This window comes from Panthera leo, chromosome C1, assembly GCF_018350215.1.
Source record: "Panthera leo isolate Ple1 chromosome C1, P.leo_Ple1_pat1.1, whole genome shotgun sequence".
NCBI lineage: Eukaryota > Metazoa > Chordata > Mammalia > Carnivora > Felidae > Panthera > Panthera leo.
Window position 1 is genome coordinate 111,666,070 of NC_056686.1, and position 18,747 is coordinate 111,684,816.

Here is an 18,747-nt window from a genome sequence, read left to right on the forward strand (position 1 = left end):
AGAAGCATGTCTAGGAAAAAGGCTTCTTAGAATGATGTCCAAAAACATGGAAAACAAACAGAAATTGATAAATATGATATCATAAAAATTAAAAATATTTTCCCTGAGAAAAATTCTGTGAAGAGAATGAAAAGACAAGCTTTAAACTGGCCGAAAAAATTTGCAGCCATATAGATCTGACTAAGTACTAATATCTTGAATATCTAACATTCTCATACCTCTGCCATAAAAACAAAACATATGGAGGGCCTGGCTGGCTCAGTCAGTTAAGCATCCAACTTCGGTTCAGGTCAGGATATCACAGTTTGTGGGCTTGAGCCCCACGTCGGCCTCTGTGCTGACAGCTCAGAGTCTGGAGCCTGCTTTGTATTCTGTGTCTCACTCTCTCTCTGTCCCTCCCTTGCTCATGCTCTGTTTCTCTCTCTCTCTCTCAAAAATAAATAAACATTAAAAAAATTAAAAACAAAACAAAACAAAAACAAACAAAACGTATGACAAAAATAAACCAGTCCATCTAGAATACGGACAAATGCATGAAGACACATTTTACCAAAAGGAGTTATACAGATGTTAAATATGACTGAACATCATTACTCATTAGCCACAAATGAGATACTATGGCACGCTGACCAGAGTGGCTAAAATGAAATAAATAAATAAATAATGACTACACGGGAGGCTCCAAGGATGGTAGGCAAATTGGACTGCTCATACTTTGCCAGTGAGTACAATGTCACAGCCACTCTGCAACACAGTGTGGTGGTTTCTTAGTAAATCCAGTCAGGCAACCACCACATGACCCAGCAGTTGTACTTTTTGTCCGTCAAGCCAGAAAAATGAAAACTTATATTCACACAAAATTATGTACACAAATGGTCATAGTTATCTTACTCATAATATCTAAAAACAACCCAGAGGTCCTTTTGTGGGTGGATGGTTAAGGACACTGTAGAATGCTGCTCAGTAGTAGAAAAAGAACTGATACACACAGCAACCTTGATGAAACTCCAGAGAATTCTACCAAGTCATAAAAGCCAGCCCTCAAAAGTTACCCATTGTATGAGTCTGTCTACAGAACATTTTTGAAATGAAAACATTGTAGAAATGTAGAACTAGTGGGTGCCAGGGGTTAGAGGAGGGAATGGGGATCACAGATAAGTGGGTATAGTTATAAAGGGGAACAAAGTGGATCTTTGTCTTGATAGAAAGGCTCTATATCTTGACTATATCAATGCTCATATTCTGGTTGATATTGTACTACAGTTTTGCAAGATATTACCACTAGAGGAAATAGAATAAAGGGTACCTAAGCTTTTTCTACATTATTTCCTACAGGTATGTTTGCATTTTCATTATCTCAAAAGAAAACAAGCATTTAATTTAAGTAACCACTTCTTCCCTTTTAATGGTGGAGGTGTTGTTACCAGGTCTGTTTGGGATACTTGCATCTTCTTTGACTTTGTGTGCATTCTTCCTGAAGAAACCTCTCATTTTTTCACAGGTCATCTTGAGAGGAGCCCAGCTGTGTGTGTGCATCTGCGCATGTATGTGTGTCTGTACGCCCATAAATACACACAATGTACATATGTTTATTATATATTTTACTGAAGCCAAGCTGCCACAAAATTTACAAATAAAAAATACAGTACTCTGTACTATAAATTCCATACAGCAAATTGATTCGCACAGAATGCATTGTTGGTTTTTGCCAAACTCGTAGGCACAGCCAACCTATGGTTGCAACGGACAGACAAACGTAGCTCTCCTGCGGTGTGGGTTATTTGTGTTTACATTAACAAGAAGGATGCAAAAGTAAAAAATGAAAACATGTCAGCACCTTGCTCATTTGTCAATGACCTGAGTGAGTCAGAATTATCTGCTGATTCAGATAATGATTTTTTTTTGATAGTGAAAGAACGTTTTCTAGATTTTTGTGCTATTTGTAATGGAACAGCTATGGACTCAACGTATTTTGAAATTTAATCTGCATTATTAACCTTTCTCTATTTTTTTTTTTTTTGTCTAGACAAGAGTCAGCAAACTTTTACCATAAAGTATTAAAGCATAATATTTTAGGCTTTGCAGCTCAGGCAGTCTTTGTTCTAATTACTTAGCTTTGCCATGTGGCTCTGGCATTGAAAGTAGCCACAGACAATACATAGTTAAATGGCCTGGCTGTGCTCCAATTAAATTTTATTTACAAAAACAGAGAAATTATCTCTCATCTATCTATCTATCTATCTAATCTATTGAGAGTGAGTCTGGGTAGCATGTTCTCTGTTTTTAGTTTATAACCTTTTAAAAACGCAAAACACATCCTTAGCTTGCAAGCCAGATTTAAACCACTGTCTTAGTTTGGTGATCCCTGGTTTAAACAGACAATGAAACAATAAACCAAGACTTACTTTGTGTGATTTGTCTATTTCACTGGTATAAAGAATCCCATGGCTGATTTTAAGCTGCTAAAGTGATGTCAATGAACCAAGAGTTAGGAAGACAGGCATACAAAACACCATTATATGTATTTCCACAGAGCAGAGAAAATAGTCAGATGCAGTGAAATCATGAGAAAAAGATGACTTTTGAGTATGCACCACCTTTGTTTTGAAACGATTTAGTTATAATTAAATTTATTAAAAAGTTTATTTATAATATGTAATATGGTAATGATGATAATTGAGTATAAATTTAATTCCACATAAATTTATTAATAATAATATAAATGGAATTAAATTTAAATCTCATCATAATTATAAGCTGGAGGTGGACATATTATTACAAGTGCAAATGTTCATGGTCCCAGGACTATGTCAGGTACAGTGTGCTGGAATAGAGTTGAAGAAGAGAATAATTAGTGGTCCCAGGAACTGCAGTAAAGATCCAGAGAGAGACCAGAAGGCCACGGGATATTAGAAAAGCAATCATTATGTTTCGACAGGTAGATGGCAAGTGGTTTGGGAAAACTTCAGAAATGGGGAACACATCCATTGTTAGACAATGACTCACCAGCACATTTTCTAGGCCTGGGTGGGTGACTGGATGATATTTCACATCAGTGGTCTTAATAAGGACTCAACGAATAACAATAATAATGATAACAATAAAATTATTAAATAGGGAGAGAATGAGAGGCTGGGACTGGAGCCCATGTACTTGTTCCACTGAACAAGAGGAAATTGTCCTTTCTAATGAGAATGTATTCTCTGGAATGCCAGATGGCCAAACCTTACTAGGTTCCCTTGTACACATGAAGCTTGCAACAAGCTTGCAAATGAAGAATTAGCATGTATTCCCTCATTCACAAATTAACAGGAGGGCTCACTCCATTCCAGCTCCAAGCAGACATCACTAGCTGTGTGTGGCCTCAGCGTATGTTATAGCTCTCAGCTTTCCACCTACTACAATGCCAATGTCACAACGGTGTCAGGGAATTTGGCCTAGTGAAAGGAGTGAATGCCAGACAAAGCCAATGAGGGTCTATCTCTTATTCCTTGATGTTTCTCTTTGTTCATTCTTGATCTCTGACAAGTTGCAGCTGAAAGGGAAGAATTAATCTGTAGCAAATCCTATGAAACATCTGTATGAGGAGGAAGACTCCTTCATTCAGCAGCCAACAAGAATGTCTCCAAGGGTAAGGGGTGAAGTGAAAAGTGTCAGGGAGCCCTGAGGAGAGAAAGACTGCTCCATTAAACAATAATATATTGCTGATCCAAATCCTGATGAGGAAGGCAGTTTAGTTATGTAAAAATGGAAAACTGGCCCAGGGGAAAGAGGTGAGCTGCAAAGACAGGAAAAATGTGACATTCAACAAAGGTGCTATTAGAAAGAAAAATAAAGACACAATAGTGATACCAATGGAAGAAGCTAAATTTAGGGGTGATACTAAAGATATCTAGAGATACTAAATTTAGAGGTGTTGTCCACTGACAATTGGCCTTATAGAGAAACACGGCCAGGACTTGGTCAGTATGTGTCCAGAGAAGTGACTCCTGGGTCTTTGAAGACTGGAATCAGGTTTTCTTTCACTGGTGATTGCCATAAGTAATGCTAATGTAATTTTAAGAGACTTGTGCTTTCTTAGAAAAAAATATATAATCTGCATAAGCTATCCAGAGATTAGAGATGTTAGCCTTTTTTTTTTCTATAGCACTGTAATAAAAGTACTTATGGGGGGATGGGGCAGAATGATATTGCTTCAGAGTAAGTTTTATCCAGGTGAGTTTGGTAGAATAAGCCAAGAGATGGGACTTCATTGCCTAAATATATCTTCCCAGTCAACCCCCCAAAACTCTACCCTGTTTCCCCATCTGAGTGCAGGATGATTATTAAGCCGCAGATCTAGGAAACACTCCAGCAGATATTATCACCTGGAATGACAGGGACTGCATTCTTTGTCTTCTCATCAGAAAGAATCAGAAAGAATTCAGGTGACAGACCTGGAAGGCACAAGCAAGCAGAGTTTATTGAGTACAGTCACAAGAGAGGTGAGCAGGCAGCTTGAGAGAGACTCAATTGCCCAGAACAGAATTGGTACCAGGGTTTTTATTAACTAGGGGGTAGAATATTACTAGGGGGTGGAATAGTCATTACTTGTTGGGTGGGGAGAGGCAGGGTTTCCCTCCTTTTCTTCCTAATTTGGTTAGAGGTTTCCTGTCATAGCATCCACCATCTTGGGTCCATCTGGTTTGATCTGGGTTTTTGTGGAGAGCTGCCAGGACAGGTCTCTGACTTTCCCCATACCCTTTCTTATCGTGGTGCACCTGCCCAAAATTCTTTAGTTTTATTACCTAGCATCCTCTAAGAAGGTCGGATGAAGGTGAGGGTGGGCAAACCACGATGATAATTGCATTTTTTTTTCTTTTCGTGCCTGTGCATCCTGTGGTTTCTGTATTAGAATTCCCCTTGGCCCTCGGGGCAAGATATGCCTAATTGCAGTTCACAGATGTCTCTCCTAACACATTCACCCTCCCTGCCCCTGTCTCTGTGGGACCCAGGCCTCACACAACTATCTAACTGCCTACCACCCAGCCTGTGCTTCAGTCTCCCATATGTGGTCAGTTTCTAGGCCTGTCCATTCGACCACCTACACTGAGTCCACCTGCCTTTGAGTCAGCCACATTGTTGCCTCCCTCCCAGGCACTTGCTTCTTGTCTGGATGGTTGCTGATTTCCCTTCCTGAGTTTCACCTCTTTTCTCCATCTTCCCAACTGTTGCTGGAGCCATTTCATGGGGGCATTTGCTTGTGCGCTTGCCGTCTGTAAGTACTCCACAGGCAATTTGCTGTCCACTTTCTGGCAAGGCTCACCCCCAGTTCCATCTCTCTCCCAGCTTCCTCACTCCCACCCTACCCCAACAGCAGACAGCAGTGTGCATTTCCAGCAATGCTGAACTGCTAGTACATTCCCGTGGTTTTGCACACTCTCTTCTTGCTTTGAATGACCTTCCTCTTTTCTCTCTCTCTCTCATCTTGAATTGAGTTCCTACTCATGAGACAGTGAAACCAAAGGGATCCCATGAAAGAAAAACAAAATTTTCCTTTTGCTTCTTTTCCTGCTTCTATTCTTGCTAGGGCCTACACCCCCCACCGACTCTACAATTGCCTTAATGTATGTCCTCCTTGAAAGGGACAAAGAGTTAATGCTATCTTTGGAGTCTTCCAGAAAAATAGATAATATCTAAACCATTGGCACTAGACAACTTGTTGCCCAGACTCCTGGCTTCAAGGAATAAGTGACTTATGATGGACACTTGAACTTGTCCTTGTTCTAACCAGTTCCTGGGTGCTTGAGAAGACATGTACACCAAGCCATTGTCCTCAGTAAAAACCCCCAGACCCTGAACAAAGGTGAGACTCATGCTCCTTTCTTTTACAAATCTTCCAGATGGTCTGTCTGTGTCTGGTCTCTCTCTCTCTATTTTCAATAGACTCTGTCTTCATGTCTTTCTGGTTCTATTTGATTTCCATCTTGTATGAAGCCAAGGACCCTGTTGCCTGGTTCTGTGGGATCCCCCTCCTCTGCCCTGTCCCAACCCCGCTCTGGGTCCTTGAACCGGCTTGCCTGCATCAGTTATTAGAGATGAACACTAACAGTCTTTCAATCCCTCACCCCATCTAACCTGGGTACAGATTCTTAAAACATACAAGTCTTCTTTCTAAGAAAGGAAGGAAATGGAAGGGAAGGAAAGGGAAAGAAAGGAGAGGGAAGGAGAGGGGAGGGGAGGGGAAGGGAAGGGAGGGAAGAAGAAAGAAAGAAGGAAAGAAAGAAAGAAAGAAAGAAAGAAAGAAAGAAAGAAAGAAAGAAAAGAAACAAAGAAAAAGAGAGATGAAGAATTGCCTCAATACACATAAATTTTATTCTGGAAAGATACTTACAGATGCTGCTTCCCTAGGGAGAAGTTAGGGAATTTTTTAAGGCATATATAAGTGAATTTCTTTTCTTTTTTTTTAATGTCTTTATTTATTTTTGAGTCAGAGAGAGACAGACCATGAGCAGGGGAGGGGCAGAGAGAGAGGGAGACACAGAATCTGAAGCAAAGCAGGCTCCAGGCTCTGAGCTGTCAGCACAGAGCCCGATGCGGGGCTCGAACTCATGGACTGTGAGATCATGACCTGAGCTGAAGTTGGACACTTAACCAACTGAGCCACCCAGGCGCCCCTATAAGTGAATTTCTTAACACAGCAGTGGGAAAAAAATGTTTTTATTTTTAAAAAAGGAAATGTAAAGTCTGAGACATAAATCACACAAACATTTACTAACTGCCTGTGGATGATTATATACTGAGAGAAGTGGCAGATGAAGGAGGAAAGGTCATCTTGAAGTTTGAATTTTATTCAGTATGAAATGAAGAATTTAAAAAAGTATTGAGTAATGGAATGACATACAGTATGCTTTTTACATTTTCCTTTTTTAATGTTTTTCTATTTATTTTTGAGAGAGAGAGAGAACACGAATGGGGTACAGGCAGAGAGAGAGGTGGGGAGAGAAAATCCCAAGCAGGCTTCTCACTGTCTGCACAGAGCCTGACATGAGCTAGATCCTACGAACTGTGAGATCATGACCTGAGCTGAAATCAAGAGTCAGACATTTAACCAATTGATCCATGCAGGTGCCCCTACATTTTCTTTTTAAAATTTTCATATTGTACAATTGCAATTTTTAAATTGGATTGTGTGTTTTTATTGTTGCTGTTGATATATAAGAGTTTTTAATATATTTTGGTATCAATCCCTTATCAGATACATGCTTTGAAATATTTTCTCCTATTCTATTGGTTGCCATTCACTCTGTTGACAGTGCCCTATGATGCACAGAAGTTTTTAATTTTGATTAAGTTCAATTTATGTAGTTCTTTTCTTTTATTGCCTCTGCTTTTAGTATCAAAACCCAATATTATAAAGCTTTTCCTTTATGTTTTCTTCTCAGAGTTTTATAGTTTTAACTATTACATTTTGGTCTTAGCCCATTTTGAGTTATTTTTTATTTATAGTATAAAGTAAGGGCCCAACTTCACTCTTTTGCATGTGAATATCCAGTCTTCCTAGCACCATTTGTAGAAAAGACCGTTCCCTATTGAATGGTCTCAACACTTGTAGAAAATTATTTGACCATGCACACAAGGCTTTACTTCTGGGTTGTTTTTTTCTATTCTATTGGTTTATATGTCTATCTTTATGCCAGTACCATGCTGTTTTGATTACTGTGCACTTGTATTAAGTTTTGAAGGCTTTTGTTTCTTAAAGAAGGGTATAAATGATCTCATCTCTGGGATAATCAAGTGGGACAAATTATTCCTGGTCAGCTACATGAATGCCACTATTCTAAACCCAGGGACTAGAGGGACAGATAAGGGAAATGGGTGATGATTTCACTCAAGGGGATAATCAGGGTACAGAGACACATAAAGGAAGGCAGACTGGAGCAGTGTAGGCTGCTTTGTGGGTCTGCTGCCATGAAACAAATGAGGCCTTTTGCTATCGGCCCTGGATCTGGCCAACAGTCAGGAGACCTATATTTTCTGGGACAACATATGTACTGATTATTTGTATGGTACACCATAATGAAGTGGGGACAAGTACATCAAAAACATTGGACCTAAAAAAAAGCTAAAAATTGCTAGTGCGGCTCTTGCCACATCCTGAAGAGAGGTGGTGTCAATCACCTAATTAGTTCATGACACCAGAATGGGACCACTTGCCTGGAAAGGGGCAGAAGCTAAGACCAGCCTCTGACTCTTAGTCAAGCCCCAGGAAATTTCCTGAAGAAGCCATGGGTGAAGGGATCCTTCAATCAACTTCCCTCAGGGCAAGATTTCCAGGTCACATTCAGTTACAAACAGTTGCCCACGTCTGCAATCCAATTCCAGCTTTCTTTGGCTGCATTTGGGACACAAAAGGACAATTTATAAACAAAAAGAGCTTGTAAGGGACTTCTGTTATATGTTCCCCTCTATGTCTTTGTTATAGGTAGAAGTTCAGAAAGCTTTGGTAATTTCCTGTCCCAAACAATTGTATCTAGGATTCTAAATCGTGTTGGGGCAGGGGTTGGGGGGGAATGTCATTCATTCCAAGGCTGTTGAAGTTTTCAGGGAACTTGTGATTTTTCCTGAAGATTCTCCAAACAATGTGGATCAATGTTCTCTTCATATTGTTGACTTTCTAAGCATAGTACCACAGAATCTGGGAACGTCAGCACTGGGAGGGAAAGATCTAGCTTGATGTGTATCCAGATTTATGTATATACTGTATATACCAGACTGGTCATCAGAGACAGGAACTTAATGCAAGCCACATGGCCTGCAGATTGCTGAGACTGCACAAAAGGCAGACTCCCTGACTCCCAGCTGTTTCTCCCTCCACTGCCCACAACACCTTGCCCCCAGTGAGTGTAATTCACAGTCACCAGTGGGAAATGGGACCAGCAGCTGCTTCCTCCAGGCACAAATCCTGAACACTGGATGTATTCAGATGCCTCAGTGCCTTCGCAGGGCGCCTTGCATTGCATAAGTGCTCAGGATTGGCCTGCAGATCTACTGAGTCACTAAGTCCCCTAATTAAACATTCTTGAGTGACTACGTAACATAATTAATTATGAGGGTGTTATCAGAATTCTTCCCCCTTCCCAGGGCTCCAGTATCCCTTAATAATATGAAGAATGCTGACCACTATACTCTAGAAGAGATTAGAAAATGTAGCCACTGTACAAATATAGTGTTTGCCCTGCAACAGGTCACATATATGTGACTACAGCAGAAAGCTGTTCTTTTGCCTTTGGGTCCTTTAATCCTTCCATTTGGAACTCTTATTTTTTCCTCAGCTCCCTTCTTCCCACCTTCTTTAAGGAAAGAATCCTTTCTACCTCCCTTTCAATGTTGGTGCCTCAAAATATCTCCTGGCTGCACCAGGTTTCACAGAGGTCCACTCAGATAAGGTAGACCCCTCTGAACCCTCATTTCTGAATGTAGTTCCTTCCAGCCTGTCCTCCCTGCCCGGGTCAGTTAGCCTGCCCTCTGCTCTCTGGATCTCTCACTCCCCTCACAAACTGTTGGGCATGAGTGTGTATGGACAGTGCCCCTGATATTATGGGAGTAAGTACTCTGCCCTAGCAAAACACAAAGCCAACAAAAATCTTGACAGGAGCTTCGAAAACCCTTTACTAGATTAGAGGTATTTGAGGAATCTGAGAGGGCTTGGGAAAGGCTGTTCTGGAGAAAGGCATTGAAGAGCTCCATAGAACTCACTCTAAGTCAGCCCTACTCTGCATATGCATGACCCCCTATGAGACTGCAAAGGAAAAGCTGTGAGAAGGTGAAGGTGGTGGTCATTTACAAAGTCTTACACTGATTCTCAAGGGTAGCTGCACATTAGAATGTGCTGGAGGATTTAACAAATACCAAAGCCCAGGCCTTATCCCAGGTCAGTTAAATCGGAAACTCTGGAGGTGGAACCCAAGGACATTTACCCCCTTATCTGCAGGAGATAGATTCCAAAGCCCCCAGTGGATGCCTGAGACCATAGAGAGTGCTGAATGCTTTGTATACTACACGTTTTCTTATGATAATGTTTAATTTATAGATTCAGCACAGTAAGGGATTATCAGCACTGACTAATAATGAAATAAATAAATTAAGAAAATATGCTGTAATAAAAGCTTATGTGAGTGTGCTTTCTTTCTCTAAAAATATCTTATTGTACAGTACCTACCTTTCTTGTGATAAGGAGAGATGATTAGATGCCTACATGATGAAATGAAGTAGGTGAATGATGTAGGAGTTGTGATGTAATGTTAGGCTATTATTCACCCTATGACCATATGTCAGAAGAAGGACCATCTGTTTCTGGACTATGGTTGACCACGTGTGACTGAAATCGCACAAAGTGGAACTGTGGTTAAGGGCAGGACTACTGTATCAGTAGTTTCAAAGGATTCCAAGGTGATTACAACGTGTGGCCAAGACAGGAAATTTGAAATTCACAATAACATTAAAGAAAGAGAAAGAAGATTTGTGAAAATAGCAATGAGGTTATTTCTATCACCTGATAAAATCCTGGGGCCTGTGCTAAGCACGTTGTAAGATTATAAGGCATTAATTTATTTAACATTTCTAATAATGCTTTGGGATTGGTAATAGAATCCTCATTTTATTTATTTATTTATTTATTTATTTATTTATTTATTTATATTCATTTATTTTTTAAAGTTTATTTAGTTTGAGAAAGAAGGAGAGAGACACAGAGAGAGAGAGAGAGAGAGAGAGAGAGAATCCCAAGCAAGCTCCATGCTGTCAGCACAGAGCCCGATGTGGGGCTTGACCTCAAGAACCATGAGATCATGACATGAGCCAAAACCAAGAGTTGGATGCTTAACTGAGCCATCCAGGAGCCCCTAGTATACTCATTTTAGAGATGAGGAAACTGAGAATCCAAGAGATAAATAAGTTCATCAAGATCATAACTCACAAGAGGTAGAGCTCAGTAAGCAACAACAAGAGAAGCTTTGGGTCTGTTTGATTCCAACAACAGTCTGGATTCCAGCCTCTCTACTTTATTCCTTCTCTATTTTTTGTCAGTCTGCTATTGAAGAATGCCTATGGAATAGGGCTGAGCACGGTGGTGGGAAGCAGGCTAATAAAACTAGTCAGCTGCAAATAATGTGTCATCATGAAAAAGAAAGGATGACTCAGAGGGCAAACAAAACCAAGAGCCCAGAGGACAAAGTTGAGGACCATAGAGGATTATTCCAGGCTTGAAATCTAATCAAGGATTTGCAGCAAATAAGGCGGTCACAGGGAATAACTTCGAAAACTGTGATTCCCTGAGCAAGGGTGAATGGGGTCCTTTTATTTAAGGTTAGGATGAATATTTAGAAAGGAGGGGCCTCGTCATAGTACGTAGAGGTGGGCATAAGCCAGTGTATGTTCCAGAAGGAAACAAGCCTGTACATACATTACATGTTATGTTATTGGGGCTTGTGTTCCTCCTTGAGTCGAGATGTCAGCAATATAATGAGGTAAGGGTTACTGTCAGTCATTGCATGGGTCACTCCATGGCCCATCACAGTGCATGTGTGAGTCAGGGGTTGGGCTCAAATTGGCCTGGGTTGTCTTGGCCCCAGAGCTCTTCATCTAGGCAGTCATTATTGCTTGAGGGGTAGTTTTGGTTCCTATCACAGGATGCTGTGCCCATTGGGTCTTTTGCCTGAGTTATGAGGTAACCTGGAAAGAGCTTAAGGAAAAATGGGGACAAAGGTCAATGGTCGAAGGAGGCAGGTGGTAAAGCTCAGGTCTTGCAGTCTAGCTGGTGACATCCCCAGGATCCACAGTCTATTTTTTTTTTTTAATTGAGAAACTGCTTTGGAGAAATTTAGATTGGAGGCTTATAATTTGGCTTTAAGTAATTTTGTATCTTTTCTACCATATTGGAAGGGCTGGGTAGATGGCCAGTGCTTACAAATAATATTCGAGTAAATTTGAGTATCCAACAGGCTTTATTAAGCAATTCATGCAGCATCCCATCTAGCAAGTAGTGAGATGCTCTGAGGCTTTGTACCAAAAGGAAATTTTTTTACAGGAAGGTAGGTAGGGCAAGAAGTTATGAGCAAAGGAAAAGAAAGGATTGTTTCGGGCCACAATACCTTCTTTTTGCAGGGAATCTTGCTGAGGGCAGGGTTTTTTATTGTGCAGATGACCTCACTGGTGCTGATTAAGACATTTCAGATTGCTAAAATCTCACATTCCTGGGATAGGTTGAAATTTTAATTTGTAATCCTGGGGGAGGGGGGTGCAAATGACTGCATTTGGGGCTTGTGCTTTTCTTTTTCAACACCAGTCACCACTGTCAACCTGAAGTACAGGAAATAAAGAAACTTATGGCTATTCTGAATTCTCAGACAGGATCTAACACTCCTGAAAGCCTCTGCTCTACTTTGTTCAAATCTCTAACTCTGTTCCTGCAAATTTACCAGAGAAATAACTCTAATATAAAAAGAAAATAGAGAGTTTTATTTTGGCTCAAATTAGGACAGCTGCCTGGGAGATAGGCTCTTCACAGGGAAGAAAGTGCTCCAGAGAATGAACAGTTTCCACAGGGGTATATACTTTTTTACATCTTGTAAAAGCTCAAAAGATTATAAATTAGCATATAGGCAAGAATCATGAGTTTTAACATCAAGGAACACAGGGAGTAGAAACATTGATCAATATCTTAAGAACAAGATGGTTTTCCTTTAGGCTACTTATTCACAAAGCAGATGTACAATGCATATTTGGCGGGCTATCAATCAGTCTTTTGGTTTGAACAAGTTTATGTATGGTGATGCTGACTTAGAAATAAATCTAAATGGCTTCCCTTGTAGATCAGGCTGTAAGAGAGTTTTTCTCTCATCAAGTCATTCTACATCATGCTCACTTAATTATGTGTAACTCTCCTTAGACTAAGATCTTAGAAAAGCAATTACAATTCATTTCCAACTTTGTATTATCATTAGTTAGATGCCAGAGAGGGCCTATGATGATTAATTGTTAATGCCCCCATTCACTTTTGGGGGCCTGACAGATGATGCTTACTGGTAGCAAGCAGGATGTGTAATGGCGCTACTCAAGTTGAATATGGGTTCATTTTCTTCTCAGACATGAGAAGAAATATTTTTTTTTTTTTCAAAAAAAGAGAAAGTTCCTTGTAATTCACATCCCTACCCCAAATATCTCTAATTGATACAGAGACTCAAGGGCCAAGTAAGCAATCATAAAACACTGTTAGGACCTTCAAAAATGCAAGCCATCAACTTTCAGAGAACAATGAAAGATTCAAGGCCCTCTTGGGAATCAAGGGATGGAGACTTGGTTTGAAAATGAACCTGGGGCGTTTGCATATGCAAAGGCCAGGTCATTTCTTCAGAGAGAAGTAACTGTTCTACTTCCTGGATGGCACTTTTTCTAATGGAAATGAAGCAAAACAGAAAGGTGCTCACAGCAGAGGGTCCTCAGAACTCACCAACACCTGACACCAATCAATCAAAAAGAGCAATTCCAGTCCAGTGCCCAACTCTGTGGGGAGAATGCTACTTTCTTCTGACAACCTCCCAGACTTCCTTCATCCCTTAACCAAATTCTTTTCTGACTATTCTTTGGACCCTATTGAGAGTCCATGCCCTTATGACAAGAATTGAGCTCTGTACTTCCTCTTTTCACATCTGGTGCTCAGCTATACAGGATATTTTTGTGCATTCTGTTGCTTAAAAAAAAAGACTATCAGGGAAGGGTTTCCAAATTGATGGGAGAGACCCTCCTGCTATATCTTTGATCTCTCTGCTATTTGTAGGTAAACCAAACCAGCTAGGACCTGTCTGTAGGCAGCAACTTGTTAATTTGTTAGTGTTCTCACAGTCTGCCTCTGGTATTCATAGGCTTTCTGCCTTCTGGGTTAAACTCAAGGAGGAAGCAGAAAACCTCACATAAGCCTAAAACCTACAATATTTAGCACAGATTAGTAGACTGCCGAATGCCATTTTCCTCTGAATTAACTATATTTTCTTAATTTTCTGCATTCCTTTATGCCCCGGCCTTATTGAGATAATAATTGACATAACATTCTATACATTTAATGTACAACATGATGATTTGATGTATGTATATAATGCACAATTACTAGCATAACTAGGTTAGTTAATCTGTAACCTTACACAATTACATTTGTGTGTGTGTGTGGTGAGAATTTAAAACCTATTCTTTTGGCAAATTTCAAATATATAATAAATATTGTTAACTATAGTTACTTACTGAATAATAGATCACCAGAACTTATTCATAACTATAAGTTTATATCCAACATCTCATTTCCTCGCCACACCCCATACTCCAGCCCTTTGGCAACTATTGTTCTACCTCTGGTTTTCTGTGTTTGATTTTTTTTTTTAGATCCCACACATAAGGGATATCATGCAATATTTACCTTTCTCTGTCTGACTTATTACACTTAGTTAGCATAATGCCCTCAATGTTCATCCACGTTGCTGCAAATGGTAAGATTTCTTTCTTTTTTATGGCTGAATAATATTCTGTATATGTATATATTTTTCTTTGTCTCACATTTTCTTTATCCAGTTATCTGTCAACAGACACTTAGGTCGTTTCCATGTCATGGATATTGTGATATTGACAACATGGAGATACCGTTAATTTTTCTCCTTCTTTCTTTCTTTTTTCTTTCTTTCTTTCTTCTTTCTTTCTCTCTCTTTCTTTCTTTCTTTCTTTCTTTCTTTCTTTCTTTCTTTTCTTTCTTTCATGAGACAGCATGAGTGGGGAAGGGCAGAAGGAGAGGGAGAGAGAGAATATTAAGTAGGTTCCATGCCCAGCATGAAGCCCTATGCAGGGCTTGAACTCACAAACCATGAAATCATGACCTGAGCTGAAATCAAGAGTCAGATGCTTAACCGACTGGGCCACCCAGGTGCCCCTAGATAGTTTTTCTAGTTAGTTAGTGATTTCATTTCCTTATGCTACAAAATAGGATTGTTGGATCATATGGTAGCTCTATTTTTAATTTTTTGAGGAATCTTTACATGTGGCTGCACCAATTTATATTCACACCAAAGTACGTAAGAGTTCCATTTACTCCACGTCCTCGCCAGGACTTGTTACCTCTTTTCCTTTTAATAATAACATTCTAGCAGGTATACTATGATATCTCCTTGTGGTTTTGCTGCTAATTAGTGATGTTGAGTGCCTTTACTTGTGCCCATTGTCCACTTGTCTATCTTTTAAGTTTTAATTTTGTCTGTTTTTATCTTTTAATTTTAATTTTTAATTTTTTAATTTTTTCCCATTGAGTTGTATAAGTTCCTGAGATATTTTGAATACTAACCCCTTATCTGATACATGGCTTGCAAATATTTTCTCCCCTTTCATAGCCCCTTTGTTCTGTTGTTTCTTTTCTGCAGATAAGACTTTCAGGTGGATGTAGTGTTACTTGTTTATTCTTGCTTTAGTTGGATGTGCTTTTGGTGTCATGTCTAAAAAACTGTTGCCAAGAGCAATGTCGAGGAGATGTTTCTCTGTGTTTTCTTTGAAGAGTTTTACAGTGTCAGGTCTTACGTTTAAGTCTTTAATCCATTTCAATTTAATTTTTTGTGAGTGATGTAAGATAGGGGTCCACTTGTATTCTTTTGCATGTGTGTATCCAGTTTCCCCACTACCATTTATTGAAAAGAGAATGTTTCCCCCACTGAGTGTTTTTTTCAGCTCCCTTGTCAAATATTAGGTGATTGTACCTACATGGATTTATTTCTGGGCTCTCTTTTATTTGTGTATGTTTTATGCCAGTATATTATGGTTTTGGTTACTATAGCTTTGTTGTATAGTTTGAAATAAAAAAGTATGATGCCTCCAGCTTTGTTTTTCCTTATGAGAATTTCATTGGCTACTGGGTTCTTTGGAGGTTCCAGACAACTCTTAGAATAGTTTTTTTCTATTTTTGTGAAAAGTGCCACAGGAATTATGATACGACTTTTATTGAATTTAAAGATTCTTGGGATAGAATGGACATTTTAATGATATTAATTCTTCTGATCAATGAATGCAGGATACATTTCCATTTATTTGTGTCTTCTTAAATTTCTTTCATCAAATTCTTACAGCTTTCCATGAACTAATCTTTCACCCCCATGGTTAAATTTATTCCAAAGTGTTTTCTTCCTTTTGATGTTCTTGTAACTAAGATTATTTCCTTTCTTTCTTTTTCAGATATTTCATTAGTGTATAAAAAGCAGAACTGATTTTTGCATCATGATTTGGTGTCCTGCAACTTTACTGAACTTAATTATTAGCTTTAACAGTTTTTGGGTGGACATTTTAGGGATTTTCACATATAAGATCATGTTATCCAAAAATAGAGACAATTTTACAGCTTCCTTTCCAATTTGACTGCATTTTTTTCTTCCGTAATTTTTGTGGCTAGGACTTCTAGGATAATGTTGAATAGTAGTAGTGAGAGAAAGTACTATTGTCTTACTCTTGATTTTAGAGGAAAAGCTTTCATCTTTTCATCATTGGTATATTAGTTGTGGGTTTTACAAATATGGCCTTTATTTTTTCATGTTCTATCTATGCCCAATTTGTTGAGATCTTTTTCATGTAAGGGTGTTGATTTTTGTCAAATGCTTTTTTTTGTATCTATTAAAAGGATGATAAGATTTTTATCCTTTATTCTATTAATGTAGTGTATCACATTTGATTTGTGTATGTTGAACTACCCTTGTATCTCAGGGATAAATACCACTCCATTATGGTGTATAATCCTTTTAGTTTGAATTACTGTTGCTAGAATTTTTTTTGAGAACTTTTACATCTATATTTATCAGGAATATTTTCCTGTACATTTCTTTTCTTGTGGTGTCCTTATCTGGCTTTGGTATTAAAGTAATGCTGGCATCACTTTGGCAAAGTGAGTTTGAGAGTGCTTTATTTTCAGAAGAGCATGAAAAGGATTTGAATTATTTTTTCTTTAAATGTTTGGTAGAAATCACCACTGAGACCCTCTGGTCCTGGGATTTTAGGATGTTTTATTTTCTGCATTCTTAATATTTTTCTATCTGGGGCTTCAGTGACTAAAGAGGGACTGTCCCTCCCTGGGTTAGGTCAATTCCTAAAGATGGCAAGCAATGTGCCCAAGGAATGTACCTTTCATATACAGATGAACCAATACAGAGCCTATAAGCTTCCCACCCCATCTTCTTTATTGGGTTCTTACACTCCAAGACAATGTTCCCTTTATCACCCCAGGGCGAGGTAACACACAACTAGAGAGAGCCTCTGTGCCCAAGAGCATGTTGAAATTATTCAACCTAGCCAATCCTAAATTTTGTTGGCTTGCCTTGCACTTCTTTTCTCAGGAAACGACAATAAAACCTCTCACCCACATTTTCCCCTCACTGCCCTTGATTGCTGACCAATTCTGGTGTTTCTCCATGTAGTCTTGCATAGTGTAGATAGCATGACAGTAACTCTTAGTTACTGTGAGTAACAATACTGTCTTTTCAATTATAGTCATCCTTTGATCTTTTGGTTTCATCACACCTAAACAATAATAAAAACCACATTTTAAAACATCCTCACACTTCTTTTTACTAGCAGAATTCCTCCTATGTAGAAGGTTGTAATGCTATTTTCCTCACTTTCCTCGTTAGAGGTAGCCATGGGATCCAGTTCTGGTGAATGGGACAAAAGAAGTAAAAGAAGACTGCTTTTATGAGGCATCTGGAAATGTTATTTCTACTAAATAAAATTAAGAGATGCTGGGGACAAAATTATTCTCTTTAGTGTATGGACTGAACACAATTGTCTTAGGATGTGATGTCTTAATGTGAATTGTCGTCTTGCAATCAAGGAGCAACATATCTCAAAATGAAAATCAACCCATTGAGGATTATGGCAGAGGCAGGAAGGAAAGTGCCTAAGTCTCAGAAGACAGTATTGAACAGCTGAGCTGTCAGCACAGAGCCTGACGTAGGGCTCAAACTCATGAACCACAAGATCATGACCTGAGCTGAAGTCAGATGCTTAACTAAGTCACCCAGGTGCCCCAAATCCTCACATTGTAAGCCAATTTTTTATAGCATCTTCTGCAACTTCTAACCAATGACATCCTAAATGCTACAATCTGCTTTTTAGAAGATTATAGGGTTTTCTTCAAGATAATTAACATGGTACTTGATTTCTCAATTGGCTTCCAATGTGCTTTTTTTTTTGCCTGAAAAGAATAACAGAATCTCTAGAAGAAAAAAAATCTATGAAAAAGTGAAACTCCTCATGAAATATTTCCATCATCCATAACAAAACTTCTTGTAAGCTTTTAACTTAGGAAAAATTAGAAATTTATACAGAACGAAGAAATGAATATGGTTTATTATAGATGGCTATGAATGAGTTAACTACTATATAAAGTGCTCTTTATATCTTTTGTTTTAACAAGTATAAGAAATAAACTTTATAAATTTATATGTTAAAAATGCCTCTAGCAACACTAAACTTAGAAGTATAGATTGAAGAGGTAGATTTTTGTGGTGGTTAAAACCAGAGTCCCTGGAGATAGATGATTTCAATTTATAATCCTGGTTTAGCATCTTTCTATGTGTAAAATAATGGGGAAAGAACTCAGATTGTCTTAGTTGTTCTTTTACATTTTGAAATGGAATGATGACATATAGTACTATATATTTATATATACTCTACGTGTGTCCATACACACACACACAC